General features: G+C 45.8%; 1 protein-coding gene across 1 annotated transcript in view; it reads right to left on the reverse strand.

The window, feature by feature from the left end:
* Positions 1-23,148, reverse strand: part of ASIC2 (acid sensing ion channel subunit 2) — a 1,207,926-nt gene that overhangs the window by 831,782 nt on the left and 352,996 nt on the right. The gene's annotated exons all lie outside the window — the stretch shown is intronic.

Here is a 23,148-nt window from a genome sequence, read left to right on the forward strand (position 1 = left end):
GGGTCCCACAGAGTTGGACACGACTGAAGTGACTTAGTAGTAGTAGTAGTAGTTCAGTTCAGTTCAGTCGCTCAGCTCTTTGTGACCCCATGAATTGCAGCACGCCAGGCCTCCCTGTCCATCACCAACTCCCGGAGTTCACTCAAACTCATGTCCATCGAGTCAGTGATGCCATCCAGCCATGTCATCCTCTGTCATCCCCTTCTCCTCCAGCCCCCAATCCCCCCCAGCATCAGGGTCTTTTCCAATGAGTTAAGAAGGTCTTAAGGGATTATTAAATGATATGGATGGAAAGAAGGAGTAAGAATCCTACCAGAGTGTTAGAAGTTGACATTCATGACCTAGCACAAAGCTGCAGATGTTCACTGAGAGTGTGTCATCAATCCTCTATTACTTCTATTATTATTTCTCAGTTCCTATCAGTTCTGTGCAAGAAAAACATCCCAAGGTAGGTAGTGGTGCTCCTTCTACCTTCCTTCACTTCTGGTAGAACTCCCCCACATCCGCATCAGCTCTGAGTTCAAAGTAAAAAGTTCCTCTACCAGGGCTCAAACTTGTGTCCCCTGCATTGAAGAGCATATTTTTAACCACTGGACCACCAGGGAAGTCCTGTATTCTTTTTCTTAATGCGGATCCTCAGAAGGACATAAGTTTCAGACTCATCTGAGACTACTGGGAGAAGGCATCCTTCTGGTGTATATCACCCACGCCATTGACACATTAGACTCTCATGAGCTCTCCTCCCTTCTCCCTTCCTCTGGTGGCAAAATCAGCCCAACACTAACAATTCTGATTTACCTCTCCTCCTAAGACTAGTGGCTTTTGAACGAGCATCTCCCCACCTCTGAGCCGTAGATTTGATAACGATTCTCCAGACACAGTAAGCCGTGAATCAGTTGGAGGAGCTGAGCACCTTCCCTCATCACTCCTGTTTTGTTCACTCCATCCCTGTGAATGAACTCAGACGTGTTGTGTGCTCCCAGGATGAAATATTTTCATGCAGCCGTTTCAGTCCTGACTCCATCTTGGCATTTGTATGCTTGCTCCCTGAGTGGCAGAAAGAGGAAGCCAGTCTCTCTGGGCCTTTTGACAGCCCCTAGGTCTGTTCAGTTTAGCAAAGGTGGATTAAGAGCCTCCTTGCACCAGGCGTTCAGTGGGATTTAGGAACTCAGAGATGAGCTCTAAATCTGATGGGGAGAAACCTACATCCTTACACTGGACACGTGCCCTGCACTCAACCTGAGACGTCAAGGGAGGCCTCCTGGGAGAACTTACACTGGAGCTGGGTCTTAGAAGCCGGCAGGGAAAGGTGGCCATTGGTAGCATCCTAGTTATTCAAACTCCAATCTAGGTGCTGCTGTGGAGGGATTTTGCAGATGTGATTAATGTCCCTAATCAGTTGACCTTAAATTAAGTAAAAGGAAGATCAGCCTGGGTAGGTCTAATCAGCAAGTATTTTCAGAAAGAGCTTAGGCCTTCCTTGAGCTCAGTGACTCCAGACAGCCTCTGGGTTTGCAATTCTTCCCCCGGTCCCCACCTTCCTCCATCTTCCTTCCTGACTGTCACTTGTGGGCAACGAATTTCAGCTCATGTCCTGGTGATCCCAGCCTGCTCCTGATCTTGGCTTGTGGGCAACGAATTTCAGCTCATGTCCTGGTGATCCCAGCCTGCTCCTGATCTTGGCTTGACCGCTCTACAAAGTTTTGCATTTATTATCCTCTACAGTTGCATAAATGGATCTATTATTGTAAATCCATATATAGATGATAAATCTATTACCTATCTATCTCCTATTTGGTTCTGTTCTCTGAACCCTAACTGACAAAGATGGTGATGATAACGATCTAATAATAGCATCAACAACTCACACTGATTGAGAATTCATCATGTGCCAGACATGATGTTTACACTTCTCAGGGATTACTCTTACTTATGCTGCTCAACAAATCCACGAGCTAGGTGCTGCTATTATCCCTTGTCACAGAGAGATTGAGCACCTTTTCACAAAGCCAGTCCATCCCAGAGCCAGGATTGCCTTCCATCTCCCCTGGGCTCCACGCCACGTGATGGGGAAATAAACAGGTCTCACCATTCGGTGTTTAGCAAGGGGAGTGATGAGCAAGGAGAAGGGAGAAGCCCTAGGACTTCACTGCTGCTGCTGCTAAGTTGCTTCAGTCGTGTCCGACTCTGTGCGACCCCACAGACGGCAGCCCCCCAGGCTCCCCCGTCCCTGGGATTCTCCAGGCAAGAACACTGGAGTGGGTTGCCATTTCCTTCTCCAACACATGAAAGTGAAAAGTGAAAGTGAAGTCGCTCAGTCGTGTCCGACTCTTAGCGGCCCCATGGACTGCAGCCTAACAGGCTCCTCAGTCCATGGGATTTTCCAGGCAAGAGTACTGGAGTGGGGTGCCATTGCCTTCTCCACTAGGGACTATAATTCCCTCCCCTTGTATGCCAGTCTGTTTTCCCCCTTGAGAGTGGAATAGGTGAGAAAAAATCCTCACAGGCAGAACAGAGAACATAGAGTGTCAGGAGGAAGGCACTCTGAGATCTGCTAGTCCATCATCCACCAGACAGGTGGGCAAACTGAGGCCCTGCAAAGTTATGAAACATATCAGGGTGTAAACAGGCTGTCAGTTTGGTAATGTCACATGAAAAACCTTCTTTTTGATGCCGAATCCTCACCGGGACCCTGCCCTCCAGGGAGCAGGGAGACTCTCAGGGACATCTTGCCAGCTTAGGAACTAGGCAACCTCTGGTGAATTCCCACAAGGTCCTGCCCACTAAACAATTCAGTGTGTAGCCGAGCCTTGGTATGAGGTTTGGGGAGGAGACAAACTTGATGCTTTAACCTTTGGCATTTCCCAGGCAGGAAGGAGTGAGTCTCCAAACCTTGTATGCAACAACACAGTTACTGCAAAAGGCAGAAGGGGTGGCTTTGTGCTTTGGTTCAGATGCGTGCCTGACTGTATCAGTAGCAAAGAGGGAGTCAGAGCATGCGCACAGATATTAATAGTGGTGGTCATTGTAAACATCGTCATCGCCCTTCATAGTTTACAAATGACTTTTTACGTATTTTAATGTTTCCAGGACATCGCTCATCTCTTCTTTTAGTTTCACTTCACAAACGGGAAAATGAAGGGTCATAAAAGGATGCATTCTAGGTCACACAGCCAGTACTGTATTTTTTTTTTTTTTTGGCCATGCCACCTGACTTGTGGGATCTTAGTTCCCCAACCAGGGATCGAACCCCGGCCTCGGCAGTGAGAGCGCAGAGTCCTAACCACTGGACCTCCAGGGAATTCCCCTCACATAGCTGGTAGTGATGAAGCAGGTCCTGGCCTCAGATCTCCCTGACCCCATCCTTCCCTGTCTCGTGCTGCCTCCTGCGTTTCAGTGTTATACACACGCCTGGGCCAGGGCTGCTGTCCCCATCCCCTCCGCCCCCTGCTTCCATTCTGCTCTGCATACACCAGAATACAGAGGTGGGGAGCAGCTAGAAGACTGGCCGACTTCCAGGCTTTGAGACGGTGGTGAGTTTGTACCGGTGGTGGTCAAAATAACAGAGATTAATTGCACTCCACCCAAGAAGTGGGCTTTTAGAGGTCGTCAGTCAGAAGGAAATATTTTGAAGTCAAAACTTGAAAAATGTCACAACTGGTGTTTTGAATTCATAGATTGCTTGGGTGTCTGGTAACACCTTTATATTTTTCATTTACAGAAAAGAAAAACCTATCTTTAAAAATCACAAGGGCTTAGGAAACGCTCCTGCCGTGGTGTGGTTTTGAGCTGTGTGAGTGTGGTAGGTCTGGCAGTTGGTGATAACCCATGCAGAGGTGAAGGTGTCTGCTAGGAGCTTCTGTGTGATGGAGTGCAAAGGTCATGGGCTCAAAGACATGACTCAAAGACCTCAGATTCGTGACCTTGGGCAAATGTTTTCCCATATACCTGTTTCTTCATCTGCAGGATGGAGTCTGGATCAGTGACCTCTCCTGTTGGGACTAAATGAGGTAATGCCCACTGGTTAACCACCCAGAATTGGGCCTTGACAAGAGGTGAAGCTTTTAATTCTCTCCATAGCCTTTTTAAAAATAAATGTTTTATTTTCTACTGGAGTATAGCTGATTACCCATGCTGTATTCATTTTCAATGTACAACAAAGGGATTCAGTAATACATATACATGTATCTATTCTTTAAAGCAACTCGCAAAATGCTTTCCAAAAGGTAAATATTACGTGGGTGGTTGTGGAAAGAATGAATAAAAAATGAGGAGGAGGCTTAAATTGAAATGTTAACACTCTTAGCCCGACAGTGACCCTAAAATCTCCCTGATCTGTTTTACACTTTTTGCTGTGCAAGAAATGTCTACTGCGAGTCATAAGTTTCTTAATCAAATAGCCATGCATATATAGCATAAGGTGATAGGGTAATAATGACAAATACGTGTAAGGCACTCTTCAAAATTTTTATTGGCATTGCTTCCTTCTAGTCTAGCGATAATGGGTTGGTGCTGTTCCTGCTGCTTCGACTTCTGCTACCTGTTGCATTTACGGGGGGTTGGCCGTGGGCCAGTGTCTGTACTGAGTGTCCTGTATACTTCATCCTGGGTGGATCCCCATGATGCAGGCCATTAACAGCATTTTATGTGTGAGAAAACAAGAGCTAAGAGGGTAAAAAAATAAATTAATTAATTAAAAACTTGCCCCCAAATCACACAGCTATTCAGTGGCAGAGCCAAGACTCACATCTGAGCCAGCCTAATGGCAGCTGCTGTCACAAAACAATTGTCATTATCTCATTATTCAGAGGCTTTCCCTGGTAGCTCAGTGGTAAAGAACCTGCCTGCCAATGCTGCGGCTGGGGGTTCCATCCCTGGGTTGGGAAGATCCCCTGGAGAAGGAAATGGCAATCCACTCCAGGATTTTTGCTGGGAAAATCCCACGGACAGAGGAGCCTGGCAAGCTATAGTCCGTGGGGTGGCAAAAGAGTCAGACATGACTTAGCAACTAAATAACATCTTTCAGATGAGGCAACACACCAAGAGACGCTGCAGGACTTCTTCCAGTGACCATCACCTAAGGTGTAGAATCTGGACTTAAATCCATTACTCTTGCTCTAGATTCTAAGCTGCTTCCACCTCTGCCTGGATGTGGTCTCCTGATCTGGTGATGGTGAGAGGAGGCTGTGGTTAGTCTGACTTTATTGAATGCTTCTATCTGCCAAGCATGTGCTAAGCATCTAATAAACTTTATCATTCCATCTGCCCCAAACACAAAGATATATGTGCTCATAAAAAGAGGCTCATGGGTTCAATATCCAAAAGGTAAATATAGCAGTTATCTCAAGATGGTAGGATTTCAGATCATTATTATTGCTATTTTCTTCCTTGCAATTTTCACATGATCTTTTTTAAACAGATAATGACAATGACACTCAAAGGCATAAATCTCCAAACTATGCTTTGTCAGGTGTTACTGATCCCTACTTTTCAGATGAAGAAATTGAGGCTAAGAGAGTTACTCTCAGAGACCTCGCTCATCCATTCCCCTGAGCCACATCCTGGGAGCCTCAATCTGCCCAGGCCAGGACTGTGATGTCCTGGTGATTTCATAATTTCTCCCCTGACAAAGGCACAGCTTCTCCTACCCTAAATCAGAGCCTGGATTCCCACAGCAGTGGGGCCACGCGTGATTCTCCAGCAATGATAGGCATGGCAGTTTAGGGGGGATGTTTCCAAAATGCCTTTCAGTTCAGGGGTCCTGGGTGTCATAAAGGCTCCCCAGGGTGTAATGTGGCTCATGTGAGCTCACAGTTTTCAAAATCAGTCCTTGCCTGGGAGGGTGGAGGTGTAGTGATGGTGCCCAGAGGGGCTGGAGGCCACTCTGAGTGGGTGAGCACACTGTGTGTATGAATGTGGGTACTGGGGTTGGAGCCCACACCCCTGGTCACTGGAGGGTGAGGGCTTAAGGAGGTATGTAAATATCTCTTAGGCCTGTCCTTTAGTTTCACAGATTTGATGCTATGCCCCAGATACAAAAGTTTGGGAATACTCCCTTAGATGATGCAATAGGAAGTTCATGGTGAGAAAAATGACATTTCCCAGACAATACTGGGTGAGCCCTCAGCAACTGTTACATTCCAGCATCCTCCATAGAGGCAAGCAGTCCCTCTGTGATGGGAACCCAGATCCATTGGTAGAGCGTGTTCGTTAACATGTGAAAATCAGCTTGTTGCTATCTTGTAGCCCTTCATGATCCTGCCCAGAAGGACCAAGGTTAGGGAGCAGGGTTGGGTAAAGAAAACACTGGCCCAGAGCCAGGATCTAGTCCTTGGCTCCAACAAGCTGTGCGTTTCTGAATAGGACTCTTGACCCTTCTGGATTCTTCGTCTGTAAGACAAGGAAATAACCAGACTGTCTGAAAGACCCACGGTCCTAACCCAGAGAAAACCGTAATTCCAGAAGACACATTGCATGTGTCTTGCGTGTGCATTGCATATGCAAGTTCATCGCAGCCCTATTTACAACAGCCAGGACATGGAAGCTACTTAAATGTCCATCAAGAGAGGAATGAAAAAAAGAAGATGTGGTACATATATACCATGGAATATTGCTGCTACTGCTACTGCTAAGTCGCTTCAGTCGTGTCCGACTCTGTGCGACCCCATAGACGGCAGCCCACCAGAATCCCCTGTCCCTGGGATTCTCCAGGCAAGAACACTGGAGTGGGTAATGAGAACCTATTGTACAGCACAAAGAACTCTCCTCAGTGTTCTGTGGCGACCTCAATGGAAAGGAAATTCAGCAAAGAGGGGATATACGTATACATATGGCTGATTCACTTTGCTGTACAGCAGAAATGGACACAAGATTGTAAAGCAACTATACTCCAGGGAAAATTTAACAAAAGAAGACTTTAGGAAGAGATGACAGGAATAAACCCTCCAGGCTGGTGTAAGAGCAAGTGGAGCTGAGAAAGTCTCTGAGATGATGGGGGGAAACAGCTAGTGTGACCAGCACAGAGAGTGTAGCGGGCAGGGTGAGGTCCCCGGAGGCTCAGGGAGGATGAAACGAGATGGCAATGCAGAACTGCTTGGCGAATAGGTTAGGAGGTCCATTTGCATCTCGCTACCTTGATGTGTATATGTTATAGATTTGTCTTAGAATTGTTGTTGTCCTGACTTTAGATTTACATCTAATTTGGCTGGTCCGTGATTGATCATTAGTAAACGAATATGCATACTGATGTGAAGCTCTGTTCTGTGTACAGGGTTATGGATGGAGTCATTCATTCATCCAGCAGATATTTTATTCTGACAAATGCTAATCGCTACTCAGAGCGCCTGACCAAGGTAATTTGCTGAGACATGAGTTTGCGCTTTCCTGGTTCTGCTTGCTTGCAGACAGGAGGCTGCTGGGGAGACTGGGATTTGGGTGTGCTTTTTTCTGCTCTGAGTTTGTGTTCCCGGCCTCTGGGGATGCTGCTCAGTGTTTGCAACGGGGAATGAGGTCAGGGTTTTCTCATCACATTTTAGTAGCTGCTTCCTCCATCTCAGCGAGCGCTCTGAGTGGGAGCATCTCTTACCCACAGGCTGGCTGAGCAGGAGCATAGAGGCCAGGGAGAGAGAGAGAAGCTAAAAGAAGAGGAAATTGCACAGGAGCAGAAGAAGCGGAGGTAACGCTAGAAGGTGGCAGCTGAGGAGAGGGGCACAGGACTGCAAGGCGGAGGGGGTAGCAGAGTGTGGAGACACGATGTGGGTTTTATTGATGCAGGAGAGAGGAAACTGGAGCAGGGAAGGGATGAGAGGGATGAACGGATTTGGGCTGAGGAGGTAGGAGAAAGAACTAGCTCTTGGAACAAAAATTGAAGAGGGCAAGGGACTTCTCTGGCAGTCTAATGGTTAAGATCAACCTGCTAGTACAGGGGACGCAGGAACTAAGACCCCACGTGTCACCGGGCGACTAAGCCTGCGCCCCAAAGCTAGAGAAAAGAAAAAAAACTTGAAGCAGGCAAGACAGTTGGGGCAGAAAGAGGAATAAGCAGCTGAGAAAAACAGGCTAAGGAGTGTAGGAAGAATCTCGAGAGGAGAAGTCCAGGCAGGAATTCTGGGCTCAGGGAACATTGCAGAGAAGAAAGCGGGGAGATTATCTGAGCTCCATTGGCCTGCCAGCGTGCACAGCTTTTCCAAAGGGAGGAGATATCGCATGTCAAAATATTCAGCGCTGACGCATGAATTAACAGCGATCAATTTGTGTTTAAAAAATCTTGATGGAACACCCCAAAGCACAAATCAAAGCCAGCAGGCGGATGAGACTGTTCATGCAATTAACACGCATCCAGCACCTGGCATCCCAACAGGCATCAGTTTGTTTGCTTATTCACTTGTCTGTCTGTGTGCTCCGTTGGCGGTGGAGGCAACCGTCTTCAGGAATGTGCTGTGGGCTCTGCTTAAAGGTCATCACATCTCCGGTTTTCAGCAATCACACAGAGAGCTCATTTCGGCAGCAAACCAGCAGTGCTCCTTACAAAAGGGATTGGACAGCCTGGCCACCAGCCCTCTCCGCTGTCTGCTGTGGGCAAACCTGCCCTGGGCTGTGGGTTCTGTAGACATCATCAGCCTGCTTCCTGAGCAGACAGATCACAGTGGGAAGGAGCTGGGGCTTGGAGCAGGGTCTCAGTGGAACCCTGAAACTCTGTGCCCTGGGAAATGTACCCTTCTTTTTTCTAAAAAAAATTTTATTGGAGTATAGCTGATTTACAATGCTAAATTGTTTCAGTTGTACAGCAAAGTGAGTCAGTTAGACATATGCATTATCCACTCTTTTTAAACATTTTTTCTCCATATAGGCCATTACAGAGTGTTTTTGTTTGTTTGTTTTGGGGTCTTAGTTGTAACACACAGGACCTTTAGTTGCGGCATGTGGGATCCAGCTCCCTGACCAGGGATCAGACCCAGGCCGCCTGCATGGGAGCATGGAGCCTTAATCACTGGACTACCGGGGAAGTGCCCATTACAGAGGACTGAGGAGAGTCTCCCGTGCTACACAGTAGGTCCTTAATAATTATCTATTTTATAGAGAGCAGTGTGCGTATGTTGATCCCAGTCTTCCAATTTATCCCTCCCCATCCTCTCACCCCTCATAACCTCAAGTTTGTTTTCTACATCCGTGACTCTATTTCTGGAAGGAGGTGTGCAGTTCCCTCATCAGATCAGTGAGGGAATTGCACCCTTCTTTACAGGGCTGATGCCTGGATTTCTACCTAGAGGTCCCAATGGGGCAGCAGTTCTTCCTTGAACATATTTGAAAAACACCTTAACCTTCTATTTAGCTCTTTCTGCTCTTTATTCTTTGTAGGTGGACTTGTTCCCTGTACCCTCAGGCCTAGGTTAGAGTTTTTTTTCTTTTTTAAACTCAGAGACCTGTGTAGTTCTCCTTCTCTCCTTCCTTCTAGCCTTCCTTCCTTCCTTCCATAGGACATGATTATTTATTGAATGTTAACTACACCCGGGACTAGTTGCACTTTCATTCTAGCTGGGGGAAATAGCTTTAAAAAATTCAACCTACAGAATGTTAGATGGTGACAATGCCAAGGAGGAAAATCAAGGAAAGAGGAGGGTAAGAAGGCTCCATGTTCGTGTATGGTTGAGTGTTGAGTGGTGGCTAAAGTCTGAGCATCCCCAGCGGTACAGGGAAATAATGGACCCTGCAGACTGGACCTCTTAGATGTGGCTCTGTCTGGATCTGAGTGTGTTACTCTGGCCACCTGCCTGTGTTGACATAACAAACTCGGGCAACTCTTCATTTCCTTCTTTTGCCCCTCTCCAAACTGCCAGCCTACTGCAGGGGTCCCGGGGTGCCCACTGGTAAGGTGTCCTGGTACCTCTGCTCTGGCATGAACCATAAACAAGCCACCCTGTTAGTCCCAGGCTGTCAGCAACCATGGCTGCCATGTATGAGTGTATAGGTTGTGTAGTGGACAACTCAAGAAGACGCGCTTTACACCAAGCACAAAGTGAGTGGTGCTCACTAGGGTTGGGCTGTACACAACCCACACAGCCCATCAAGGCAGCCCATCTGAGTCCACACAAACACGGCATCCATGCTGTGGTCGGGCTCATCATGAAAGAGGGCAATGAACAAACAGCTTCCACCCTAGCTGGCTGTCACCAGGGCCTCCCAATGGCTGGTGTCACTTGTTCTCTCCACTCAGACATCCAGGACTCTGACCCACACCTGTGGAGATCTGAGACACGCCTGCCCCTTCTGACCTCAGCTAGCCCTCCAAGCTCTATTGCCTGCTCCCCCTGCACTGATTCCAGGAGCTCTTCAGCCTCATTTGCGTCTCATGCCTTGATCCCTGTCTCCCTGGTTACACTTACTCCCTGGCCAAACCCTTTCAAGCTCCTGGACTGGAACATTCATTCCATCAGCTTTGCTTCCTCGCTGCCTCTGTGCCCTGGGGAGGCTCTGTTGAGAGCACGCAGCTCCCTCTACATGCCAGGAATTGCAGGGCATCAGCTCTTCTCCACACAGTATTCATCACACCATCAGGAGGAGAGAGTCGCGTGCGGGACCAAGGCCAGCCCGACTCCAGAGCTTTTGTGCTTTTCACTTTGCATCATTGCCTCCTTCAATGTGTACAGATTCTCAGCACAGCTTGCACAAAAAACAGACACCGACTCCCTACAGAAAAGATAAGACAACTCCAACTATCTTATCCATTTCCAGGGAGGACAGGTATATCGGTAAAGTTACTGTCTTCAACTTCTCTGACAGTAGGGATTACAAGAGGGGGTTGTTAAAACACTTTAATTCCAGGGACCACTCGCATCCATACTATCAGAATTCTGGGGAGACAGTCCTGGGAAACGATGGCCTTAAAACACATGCCAGGTAACTCTTGTTCTCATGAGTATGGATGATGAAGCAATACACAGAGCGGCTAGAAAACCTTCTCAAGGTTATGCCGCCAACTTGGTCTGACTCCAGAAACTGCCCTCTAACTACCATGCTGTGCTACCTCTCAAAGAAAAGAATCTCTTCTGTCAACTTCCGACACAGAAAGAATGAGTGATGGCCTAAGTGGTGTGATGAAAAATCTTTGGGGGAAAAGGGAATTTGCAATACACTAACAGCATCTTTGAATTCTACTTCATCAGAAAGCTCTGATGTCCATCAGAATCTGGCCCAAAGGACTACACTTGAAGGTGAGATAATTCATTTAAGATCCGATGAAGGGAGGAGTCAGTGACAGATTTTCTTGGAGGATAAAAAGAGAGAAGAAAAATGAGGATCTGTCACCTGGTAGGAGGGAGAGGTAGTCATCAAGTGGGAAAATGTACATTTCAGGGGGAACCGGGACTAAGGGCCTCCCAATGCAGGAGACCCGAGTTCGATCCCTGGGTTAGGAAGATCCCCTGGAGTAGGAAAAGGCAACCCACTCCAGTATTCTTGCCTGGAAAGCCCCATGGACAGAGGAGCCTGGCAGGCTAAAGTCCATGGGGTCACAAAGAGTTGGACACGACTGAGAAATCGAGCAGGCTTCCTAAGTGGAGCGAGTGGTAAAGAACCCACCTGCCAATGCAGGAGACATAAGAGAAGTGGGTTCAATCCCTGGGTTGGGAAGATCCCCTGGAGCAGGGCATGGCGACCCACTCCAGTATTCTTGCCTGGAGAATCCCAAGGACAGAGGAGCCCGGCGGGCTACAGTTCATCGGGTTGAAAAGAGTCAGACAGGACTGAAGCGACTGAGCTCACACAGGCACACAAGTGACCAGGCATGCACCCACGTACTGGAACTAAATCAGACCACCGGCTCCTGTTCTGGCCCACCAGCTCAGCTTTCTGCAGCTCCAACTCCTAAATATAGTGCTTGGCTGTCTGATCCAACATGACCCATCCTCCTTCTCAACCCTTGTTTTGTCATGGGTATGACATTTATTTTTTCCATTAATTTCCATGTACATATGTGTTATTTTCCTCCTCTCACTCACTCACCTGCCTTTAAACTTCAAGACTGAAACAAAGTCATGAGCTTCTTTGGGTCTCCACCATGCTCAGAACATTCCTTGTTCCTTGGAAGATGCTTGGTAGGTGTTTCACAAGTAAATGTATAGATGGCCTCAAAGATGCCATCACAGACTTCAGAGTCCTGAGGAAGCTGCTTGAGAACAGTGCTTCTCAAAACGTAACATGCAAAGTAATAAGCTGGGGATGTGGTTAAAATGTCAGTCCTGGTTCGGGAAGTCTGGGGAGGGGCCAGAGAGGCTGCACTTCAAACAAGCTCCCAGGTGATGCTGAAGCTGCTGGCTCAGGAGTGCACTCTGAGCAGCATGGCTTTAGATCATCACCTCTCTCTGTTCCAGGGGCTGCCTCTTGCTGATCTGATAGCTTGGAAGGAAAGAACTGGAAGCTGGGTTTATTTCTCCTGAGATGCTGTCTTCTGTGCTTGAATTGAGCCAGGCTACTTAAGTCAACATTCTTATATGGACTGGGCACTGATTTAAAAAGCACTAAATGTGGTTCAATTCAGTTCAATCCAGTTCCTTGCAACACTCTGAAGTCCCTGCTTGCCTCATGGTTTTACCCATTTATTTTGTCGTTCATTCCCTCAGTCATGCCCGATTCTTTGCGACTCCATGAGCTGTAGCATGCCAAGCTTCCCTGTCCTTCACAATCTCCCAGAGTTTGCTCAGACTCATGTCTGATGAGTTGAAGATGCCATCCAGCCATCTCATCCTCTGTTGCCCCCTTGTCCTCCTGCCTTCAATCTTTCCCAGCATCAGGGTTCTTTCCAATGAGTTAGCTCTTCACATCAGGTGGTCGAAGTACTAGAGCTTCAGCATCAGTCCGGCCAATGAATATTCAGGACTGATTTCCTTTAGGATTGACTAGTTTGATCTCCTTACTGTCCAAGGGACTCTCAAGAGTCTTTTTGAGCACCCCAGTTTGAAACCATCAATTCTTCAGCGCTCAGCCATTTTTATGGTCCAACTCTCACATCCGTATATGACTACTGGAAAAATCATCGTTTTGACTCTATGGACCTTTGTCAGCATTTATATTAATTATGCTACAACCATATCTGTCATCACACCCCCTCACACATTTCTGCCCTTCACATATTAATTCTCCCACCGACGTATTCACAGATGAGATAATTAAAGAAAAGTGCTTCCCCTGTATTTTTCGTTCACATATTCTCTATCTCTCTGGATAGGAAGCAGTTCCACCCGCCTAAGTCTTCCCAGATAGGTCTGTGGATTGTGACTTCCTCTCCTTCTATTATACTCCTTGAATGATTCCCCAGTCGTGATGTCACCACTGGATCCAGTTAACAAATCAGGAGGCATCTAGTTGGATTAACCAAGCTCTTGAGTTTATTAAACACATTGCAGAGACCAGTTTTGATGGAGAGCAACAGAATCAGTGCTACACCTGCTGCTCATCATCGGAAATTCTGAGAGCCAGACTATACACCATCACTTACATTCTCTCTACTTTATTCCATTTTCCACTCTTTCAAGCCAAAGATGGTGTCTGTACAACATCGGTTCTGGCACCAAATGATTACTCTTTCTTTGCATTCTCTCTTTCTAAATCTTCTCTGTGATAGAGAAAGGGTCACTGCTATGAATAAAGTACATGGGATTTAGGGGGTTTGTTTTGAAGTGATCCCATCCTCACCAAAGATGAGACTGAGCTCTTCAGGAGCTTGCAATTGAATTTCCAGATCAGCATGTTGCACACAGGATTTGAAAATGATCATGCAAATATACCGAGGCATGAAAGGATGAAATACAGGCTTTGTGGAACACAGAGTCAATGGAGAAAGTTAAAAAGGCATTCAAATCACAGCTTCCTGTGTAGTTTTCAAAGGAAAATGACAAACTTGGTTGTCAGATTCCTGGTGGTCGGAGCCTAAAGGGTAACAGAGTCAGTTGCATGATTAGCAATGGCAAATGCAAGGCATCTTCAAGTTAACAATAGTCTCCTTGGTGCTTAGGTCTGAAAGCAGTTTATTTCATGAGTACTCATAATAAGGATGTGGGATGAGGTATAACAAGCCACATTCTTTCCAACATCTCACAAGATGTGTAATCCCATTTTGTAAGACACTTTCTCCAATACAAGTCAAGAGCAAGTGTTCAAGGACAACTCAGATGAAGAGAATTCTTGACTTGGATTGAGAAGGAGTAAAGAGTATATTAAGATTTTTGAAGAGGCTATCTGTGTACATCTTGACAAAACATTAGATAATAAAATTTTATGTTTGTTTAATGAAAAGAGCTGGTTGTCTGCATAGTACAAATGACACAAAGTAAAAACCAGTAAAATCAGTGTAGGTAGTGAAGTAGGATCAAAAAGCGTTCCTGTGTTTTGTCTTTATTTTGCATCAAATTCAACTAAGACATAAATGAAGCACATGGGCTGGTTTGGTGTCAACTAGACATGAATTCAAACCCCAGGTCTACCACTGATTATGTAAGGAACAGCAGAAAGTATACACCATCTTTAAGCTTTAATATTCAGTAAACAATTATGTATGTATTATATCAATAAGTATTCCATATCATAATATTAATGGACATTAATTATTATTATAATAGTATATATTATTTTGATATTATAATGCTATTATATTTGTATATATTATATATGATATATGCATTATTATAATATTAATGACATTAATTAATTCTATATTATATGGGTGGGGCATCGTGCTCTGTTGTATCCGACTCTTTGTGACTCCATGGACTGTGGTCCACTAGGCTCCTCTGTGCATGGAATTTCCCAGGCAAGAATACTGGAGTGGGTTGCCATTTCCTACTCCAGGGGATCTTCCCAACCCAGGGATCAAATCCGCACCTTTTGCATTGGCAGGCGAATTTTTTACCACTGTGCCACCTGGAAAACCCATATTGTATTATATATTATATGTAACTATAAACATATATATCTCAGCATGAGGATGAAAGGAGGTGATGCATTGGAGATGCTCAGTGTACTGCCTGTTTATACTGTGTATTCAATGAACAGTAGCTCTTCCAGAATTGCATGCCCCATATGATACCTCCTAGCCACATAGGGCCATTTAAGTTTAAAGTAATCAAAAGAAAACAAAAGCTAACATTCAGTTTCTTGCTTGCAAGTGCTCAACAGTCTCACGGGTTTTGGACGGCACAGACATCAAGTATTTCCATCGTCGCAGAAAGATTCTGCTGGATAGAGTTGATGTGAAGGGATGTAGGAACCACATATTATTCAAACAATTCTTCAAAATAGTAGTTTTCTCCAGCTAGCTTTGGCAAAAATTGGACAATTGATAGTTCTTTGGAAGAGGCCTGGAGGGCAGGTATGCATTCTGATTTCCTGAGCAAATCAGATCTCTAGTCTTTAAAAACAAAGTAAATATGAAGTCTGAGAACACTGGAGCGAGCGGCTTTCTAAATTCCCTGCCACCTCTGCCCACAGAGAAGGCGGGCCAAGGGTCCATCTCCAAGCAGCATGAGGAATTTTCTCTGAAGAGTCCCAAGCCTGTTTTGATTACAGGAATATAAAAGTATCAGCTCTCCAGTTTTCCCTGAATAGTTTCCCAATCTTTATTCTTTTCCTGATTTGAAATAGTAACTCCTGGGATTTCTCTGGTGATACAATGGCTGAGACTCTATACTCCCATTGCAGAGGGACCGGATTCGATCCCTGGTCAGGGAACTAAATACCACATGCCACAACTTAGGATTCTGCATGCTACAACTAAGACCCACTGTAGCCAAATAAATAAATAAATATATTTTTTAAAAATGTATTGCACGCTGCAATGAAGGCGGAAGATCTCCAGTGCCACAACTAAGAACTGGCACAGTCAAATAAAGAAATAAAAGTATTTTTAAAAAAAAACTATGAAAAAGAAATAGTAACTCCTTCAAATCAGGAGATCCTCTAGAAACAGAAGGAAAAACAAAGAGAACAGTTAGTTGAAAACCTAGCCCTAGTCTGCCCTTAGCCCAGAGGCCAGGGACAAGCAGTTGCTGACCCTTTAGCATCCATGCTCAAGGCTCCTGGCAATGTCCCTTCTCATCCTAGGCTCTTCAGTGAGCAAAAGGAAGGCAACTCCATTACAAACTTCCAGCCCCTTGAAGAAACTCCAGCAAAGAACTGGAGCCACATCTACAGCCTCATGCTTCTCCCTTAATTTTATTCTTAAGGTCAAAGTCAAAGTGAATCTTGACCAAAATAAAAGAAATCTGCAATGTAAGCACTGCCTTTGGATAACTGGTAAACCTCGCTCTCTTTCACACCTCTATATACGTTGGTCCTCCATTCTCGGTAACGAGAAAATGCTGAAGGAAAATATCCTGAAAGTCTAGAGCAGCAGTCCCGACATTTTGGGTGGTTTAGTGGAAGACAGTTTTTCCACAGATGGCATTGCAGGCAGAGGATGGTTTTGGGATGATTCGAGAGCATTGAATTTATTGTGCACTTTATTTCTAATTTAGTACATCAGCTCCATCTCAGATCATCAGGCATTAGATTCTCAAGGTTGGGGACCCCTGCTCTAGAGTCCCTCAGCTTAGCTAACAGAGAAACTCTGGTTGGTAGTGCCCATGGGAATTTCTAAGCACATCACATCTCTGATCTCTATTTTTAATCCTGTGTGTATGTGTATGTGTGTGTGTGTGTGTGTGTGTGTGTGTTAGTCGCTCAGTCATGTCCAACTCTTTGGGACCCCATGGACTGTAACCCACCAGTCTCCTCTGTTCACAGAATTTTCCAGGCAGGAATACTGGACTAGGTTGCCATCCCCTTCTCCAGGGGATCTTTCCAACGCAGGGATCAAACCTGGGTCTCCCGCATTGCAGGCAGATTATTTACCATCTGAGCCACCAGGGAAGTCCCTTTTTAACACTAACCAATGCTAACCCTAAAAACAGGGTAAAGAGAGAAAACCTGTGTAACTAAAGATTAGACATAAGCGCAATGTAAGAAAAGCCAGGCGGTTTTCCTCTGTGCATGTATGCATGGTGGAAGGAGGGAGGCTGGGAGGGTCTGCGTGACTAAGGATTCCCACATCTTAGATTTTCCCAAATGGGGATGCATTTATAGTACATCACACAGCCAGAGAACTTCAAGTGTATACCCCCAGGGCATGGCGGTTCACCATGGTTGATGGTTGATGAGGTAGACACCTAATTTTACTCCTAGAAGATGAAATCATTGAAATAAGGACATGAAAGCCCTGGCCAAGGCTGACACTTTTTTTTTTTTTTTTTTAAGACTTTGGCTTCAAATTTATCACAAGAACAGAAATCTGTTTTCTCTGACAGAAAATTCATTTCACCCACAAAACCCATATTTCCCTTGCCTGCTTTCCATTCAGACAAGCCCTGCAAGATAAATGTGTTCTCCAATTCACCAGCAGTAAGAAAGATAAAGGCTTGGAAACTCCACAAGTACATTCTCCTAATTATCGTAACTGGCATTTTTTTATTTGGCAAACCATCTATTCAGATTAAACTATAGCCCAGGAGCCTTTTATTTGAAGATTCCCAGCATGAGGTGGAAAGGTACCTCAACTGTGTGATTTCCCGAGGTTTAATAACCAAAAGAGAAGCATTGAAAGAGATCCCAGGATTTGCGTGCAAATGGTTGTTGTGAGGGAAGATCTAAAAATACTCACAGCACCTCCCTTTCTGTCTCCTCCCCCTCGAAGTCAGCCCCAGACCTTTCCCTATTTAAACAACCAGAAAGATGTGTCAGAAGTCGCCTGTTATTACCCTCACGTCCCAGTTTCCCTTAAGATCTAAATAAACAAACTGGTCTAGCAAATGTGTCAGGAGGCTCAGGCTCTGCTTAGCATTAGGAATATATTTACCCATTTAATAACTGTTATTTATCCAGACATTTAATTGCACCATTGTAAACACACAGGGAAACCCTTGGGGGAAGGTAACTCCATTGCTGAGATGAGACAGATATTTAAAGCTCTGCTCCTGCAGCCTAACCCCTCCTAATGCAAGTCTCTGGGTCTGGGATTGGGGTGAGATTTTATATGTGGCAGGAATGTACCACTTGAGTACCACAACCCACTTGGCATGGTGCTCTGCACAGAGTAAGTATCCAGTGCATCCACGAAGGAATGAGTGAACGAGTGCAGAAGGGGGGACCCGGAGAGGGAGAGATGCTCTTTTTAGAATATATGGAGAGCAAGGTCAAGTCTCCACAAGCAAGAGCGTTTGTTCATGATCAGGGCTCTGCTAGTGTCCAGGATGGAGGAGGCCATGCTTTAAAAGGCTACCCATCAGTCTAGGACCACAAGAACTCTGCAACTCCAAATCAGGCCATCATGGCAGCAGGTGCCCCAGAGAGGACCCTGATGCTCTGGGAGTCATGGCAGCACTGTTGAATCTGTGAGTCCCTTCTCAGCCTTGCTCCTTTTCCTCTGATCTGTTTCTCCTCTATCAGTCCTGGACTAGGGGTGGGGGGCTTTGATTGTTGGCTCTGCCTCAGTCCCTGAGCCCTGCCCAACACTAACCCTAGCTCTCCATTCTCCTTATTAGATATAATTTTGCATTTGCCTTGGCCCTCCTTTTATTTTTAACAATTTGAGGACCTTCAGTTGAGTTCAGTTGAGTTCAGTTCAGTCGCTCAGTCGTATCTGACTCTTTGTGACCCCATGAATCGCAGCACGCCAGGCCTCCCTGTCCTTCACCAACTCCTGGAGTTCACTCAGACTCACGTCCATCGAGTCGGTGATGCCATCTAGCCATCTCATCCTCCGTCATCCCCTTCTCCTCCTGCCCTCAATCCCTCCCAGCATCAGAGTCTTTTCCAATGAGTCAACTCTTCGCATGAGGTGGCCAAAGTACTGGAGTTTCAGCTTTAGCATCATTCCTTCCAAAGAAATCCCAGGGCTGATCTCTTTCCAGCTCTGGATCCAGGGACCCAATCCTGAGTTGATTCCCTCACCATCTTTTTTCTGATCCTTGTTCTGTGATCCGATGCTTCTGAATTCTCTCAAGGGCCATCTTATGTTTTCCTCACTCTTCTTTGTTTAACTTCATCTGGTTGGTATTCCACGGACCTATGTTGTGATTGGATTTCCCAGGTGGCTCAGTGGTAGATTCCGCCTGCCAATGCAGGAGACGTAGAAGATGTGGGTTTAATCCCTGGGTCGGGAAGATCCCCTGAAGGAGGAACTGGCAACTCACTCCAGTATTCTTGCCTGGAGAATCTCATGGACAGAGGAACCTGGCGGGCTGCAGTCCATGGAGTCACAAAGAGCTGGACATGACTGAGTTGGACATGTGCTCGCGCTCAGTCATGTCCTGATTTGTGATACTGATTTTGCCCCAGGAAACCTCTGTAGATGTTGGGTAAGTCCTGCCATGCCCTCTGATTGATCAGGTTCTCAGAATCCTGGTCCACATCCCAGGTAAAAGTCTGCTTCTCAGAGAAAGGAGTTTGGCCCATGGATTCATGGATTGCCCTTTGAAGAGTAATGGGATAGTCAGATTTTCTCAGCAAAGGTTCCCATCTGCCATTCCTGATATCAGCCAGTTTCCAAACGCCCTGACAGTGAAACCTCTCCTTGAGATCATAGGAACTGAGATGGATCTTAGAACATGACTGCTGCCCATTCAGCAATGGACCAGATGACTGGAATTCCTCTTGCCACAGTCTTCCAGCTTTTTCATGTTAAGCAAAGGACCCAGCAGCAGATGATTTATAATAGATACCACACATGGGTACCGCTTGGTATCACTGGATCATGGGTATTAAATATTCTCTACAATCAAGTAGGTTGGGGAAAATGCTGTTTCTGACATTCCCCTTTCCATTCCTATGAAGTCATGCCTACAATGTCTGAGAACTAGTATTACCCAGAATATACTTTGCAAAAATATTGATCTTGCTACAATCCCCTGCTCCATCTTGCACATATATACACACAGATATACACACTTGCACACACTTAGCAGTCAAGAGAACCACCATACAGGTATCATTCTCCATTGAAACCTGCTCCTTCAGAGACCTACACTCTTCTTGTAGACACACATCCCTCATCTCCATTCTCACTCCCTAAGAGACCACGCCCAAGGGCACCACAGCCCCACTGAAACACAGAGAAGCACTCATTTTCACAGACACAAGAAATGAGCATGCAAATCAGGAATCAACAGACGTTTTTTGCAAAGGGCCAGACAGTAAATGTTTCAGAATCTGCAGGCCATTCGGAATCTGTTGCTGCTACTCAAATCTGCCACGTTGCTTACAATACCTAAGCAAATGGGTGTGGGTGAGTGCCAGCTTTATTTATGGATTCCAAAATTTGAATTTGATAGATTCTTTGCATGCTACAAAGCATGACTTCTTTTGATTTGCTTTCAACCATTTAAAAAAAGTAAAAGACATTCTTAGCTCACAGACCACAGAAAACAGACAGCAAGCCGATTTGGCCAGTGGGTCATAGTCTGTCAACTTCTGGTTTATACCATCAATAGATTCTTAAAAATTGGAGGAGTTTTTGCCCAGAGAATTTTATTATGACATGTAAAGAGCCTGCTCCTTAGAAGATACTGTGATGACTTCTCAAGCAACCCAGATCTCTCAATTCCCACATCCACTGTCGAGCACAAGTCTTCCGAACAATGATGCTCTCCTCTGCCATTTAAAGGTATCTGTGCATTGAAGGCTGGTTTTCCCTGCATCCCCGATGGGGTCTCATGCCAAAGGAGCCTCTCTCCTTTGCCAACATGAGCCCCATCGGCTTTCTGGCTGTCAGAGATTTGGCCTCTGAGTCAGTTCCAGTTGGAAGCTTTCTGACCACAGCCCTGCTCAAGAAGTGTGTTGTAACAATGACAGCACCTGCAGAGGACCAAAAAATCCAGCTCCTGTTGGCATGCTATCACCACTCTGATAAATATTGCATCCCGAATCTGAGGACCAATTTGATTTACTGACAAGGCAGCCCTCCCTCTCCACCTGAAAGACAAAGCTGGCCACCCTGCCTGCACATCTGCTTTGCCATGAGCTCAGTGGCAGAAGGGCACCACTGCCAGGTGAGACAGCCAAGGACAGCATCTCTCTACCCTTCAGGAAAGTGCAGGGATTCTCCATCAGCATGTCAGTTTCCCTATAGGGTGCCACGCACCCAGCCCGAGGGCTATTTTCCTTGTTATTTCGGTGGGGAGCAGACACTGGTTTGGTGTGCTTCCTAGAGAAGGTACTCAGCAGGGGGTAGGATTTAGAAGTGGATTCTGTTGAGCCAAAGGGACTGGCTTTTTGTCATCAAGTCTTTTATTCATAATTTATTCAGGCAGTCAACAAATATTGGCTGTTGGGGGGTAGGCCTCATGCCAGCTAGTGCTGATGCAGAGGTGGGCAAACAGTTCAAAACTGTCACCCTCCTGGAGTTCCCTGCCCAGGAGGGATAAGGACTTAATCCATCAGTTATACCTGGAAAAGCTGCACAATCAACCAGAGGGAGTGATTCAGCTTCTCTCTCTCTCTCTCCGCCTTACCCTCCCTCTTTTCCTCCCTCTCTCCTTGTCCTTACCTTTCTCCTAAACTAAGGAAGCTGACTTCTAACCATCATCCCCACTTACAATGTTGGACCCTCCAGCCTCCTTACGCACATCTGTTCTCTAAAGCAATCTTACACTTTTTAAAAAAGTACAATCTTCTAATTCAATCAGAATGAAATACACCTTCATCACAAAGTGGTGATTCAAACGACAGTAATTGCTTAACCTTATACTTTTTAACTTTTAAATGTAACCATGTCACTCCCTCATACCCCTTCAATGGATGGATGGCTATTACTCTTAGAACAAAATCTAAAGCCCTTCCAAGGCCCAGAGAAGCTCAGCATCTCTAACCCCGATCTCTACCCTCTCCCCTTTGTTTATTATGATTTTTCCAGAACCTTCATAATGTTCTTTCTTCCTTTTCTCCTCTAAGGCAAAGGGTCTGGAATCAAATAGATGTACACATATACTGACTCTCCTATTTATTAGCTGAGTGATTTGGGGCGAGTTAGTTCGCTTCTCAGTGCCTCAGTTTCATCCTCTGTAAAACTGGCGTAATAATAATAGTGCCACCTCATAGGATTGCTGTTAAGATGAAATGAGCTAATACACACAAAGCACTTGGAAAGTGGATGGCATGGAGGGGCACTCAGTAATGTCAGTCAATGCCATTGTTATCAGCATGCCTCATCCATCAGCTCAACACTTGAACACCACTTCCTCCAAGAAGTTTTCTCTGATACAATCAAATTAAGTGGCCTTTTCGTACGCTCTCTACAAGCAGTCATTATATCGCTAGTTCCTGACTCTTGGTTTAATATCTGTCTTTTTATTACATGCTCGGCTCCACGGGAGCTGGCTCCACGTCTACTTTGTTCCCTGCTATGTCTCTGCATCTAGTCGTGTGCCCAGTACAGGGTCGGCATTAAATAAAAGGATGCTGAATGAATGTCTGAATGAATGAATGAAAGGGTAGGCCAAGGTTATTCTTCCTAGAGGTAATGACTCTGAGGTGGCTTTTGTCAATGTCAACATTGGTTTCCAATTGGATGGAGAGGCAGGGATGATGGGGAGAGGAAATTCCAGGGAGAGAAAGCAGCTGGGGTCCAGGCATGCATAGAGGATCCTCAGGGAACCATGAGCGGTAGGTGGTAAGGGATGAGAACTGGAATGTGCAGGATGCCATTCATTAGCTTTCACACTCTGCTGTTAGTGATGAGCTCATCACTCACTAACTCTTCGAGCCTCTATTTTCTCATCTGTAAAATATGGAACATAGAACGGCCCTCTCTACCATGTGTCTCCCTTGAGGTGGGGTCACTACAGAGATGACACGGAGAAGGAGTCTCACATAGTGCTTACTGGCATATGATACAGGCTCAGCCAGTGTTAGGACCACCTCCACTCACCCACATCCTCTCATTCCCTGCTGCCCCATTCTGTGATGGTCCCACCTGGAGATCTAGGCCTGCTCAGAGCCCAAGTCAGCCTTTTTCTTATTTTAATTTTTCAAAATATTCATCCATCCACTGATATTTTCCATGCCGGTTTTCTCTTGCCTGACACCTCAGCAACCCTCTTCTACATTGTGCAGGGGAGTGAAGAACTA

The sequence above is a fragment of the Bos mutus genome, chromosome 19 (assembly GCF_027580195.1).
Source record: "Bos mutus isolate GX-2022 chromosome 19, NWIPB_WYAK_1.1, whole genome shotgun sequence".
Taxonomy (NCBI): Eukaryota; Metazoa; Chordata; class Mammalia; order Artiodactyla; family Bovidae; genus Bos; species Bos mutus.